This window comes from Schistocerca cancellata, chromosome 2 (genome assembly GCF_023864275.1).
Source record: "Schistocerca cancellata isolate TAMUIC-IGC-003103 chromosome 2, iqSchCanc2.1, whole genome shotgun sequence".
Lineage (NCBI taxonomy): Eukaryota > Metazoa > Arthropoda > Insecta > Orthoptera > Acrididae > Schistocerca > Schistocerca cancellata.
In genome coordinates, this window is record NC_064627.1 from 46,903,511 (window position 1) to 46,904,395 (window position 885).

The window sequence follows — 885 nt, forward strand, 5'->3', positions numbered from 1 at the left end:
GAGGCGCCAGGTGGAAATGGCATGGCAAGCCGTTCCACAGGACTACAGCCAGCATCTCTACGATCGTCTCCATGGGAGAATAGCAGCCTGCATTGCTGCGAAAGGTGGATATACACTGTACTAGTGCCGACATTGTGCATGCTCTGTTGCCTGTGTCTATGTGCCTGTGGTTCTGTCAGTGTGATCATGTGATGTATCTGACCCCAGGAATGTGTCAATAAAGTTTCCCCTTCCTGGGACAATGAATTCACAGTGTTCTTATTTCAATTTCCAGGAGTGTACAATTTGGTTCTTGAGGTACAATTTGGTTGTGATATTCAATACAAAGACACTTTTTTTACACAACAAAAACTTCACTGGTTGACATATTTACAATTTTCAGATCTATATAGACCTTCACTAAAAGCTAATCCAGAGATACTTTTACTCTTGCACTACAACTGAATTCCATAGTACCAATGGTAGCACTTAGCCAATGGCCTTGCTGCAGTGGTAACACTGGTTCCCGTCAGATCACCGAAGTTAAGTGCTGTCGGGCTGGGCTAGTACTTGGATTGTTGACCATCTGGTCTACCCAGTGCTGTTGGCAAGCGGGATGCAGTCAGCCCTTGTGAGGCAAACTGAGGAGCTACTTTATTGAGAAGTAGTGGCTCAAGTCTCGGAAACTGACATACGGCCGGGAGAGCAGTGTGCTGACCACATGTCCCTTCATATCCGCATCCAGTGACGCCTGTGGTCTGAGGATGACATGGCGGCCGGTCGATACCGTTGGGCCTTCATGGCCTGTTCGGGAGGAGTTTAGTTTTTAAATATAGCACTTATGTGGTTGTTATACAACAATATTTTGATGGATTATGAAATATGTATGTAAACCAACACTTAAAA

At 45.2% G+C, this 885-nt stretch overlaps 1 pseudogene; it reads left to right on the forward strand.

Moving 5' to 3' along the window:
* The first annotated feature begins 471 nt into the window (after positions 1-471).
* LOC126163685 (5S ribosomal RNA) lies at positions 472-589 on the forward strand (annotated as a pseudogene).
* The last annotated feature ends 296 nt before the right edge of the window (positions 590-885 follow it).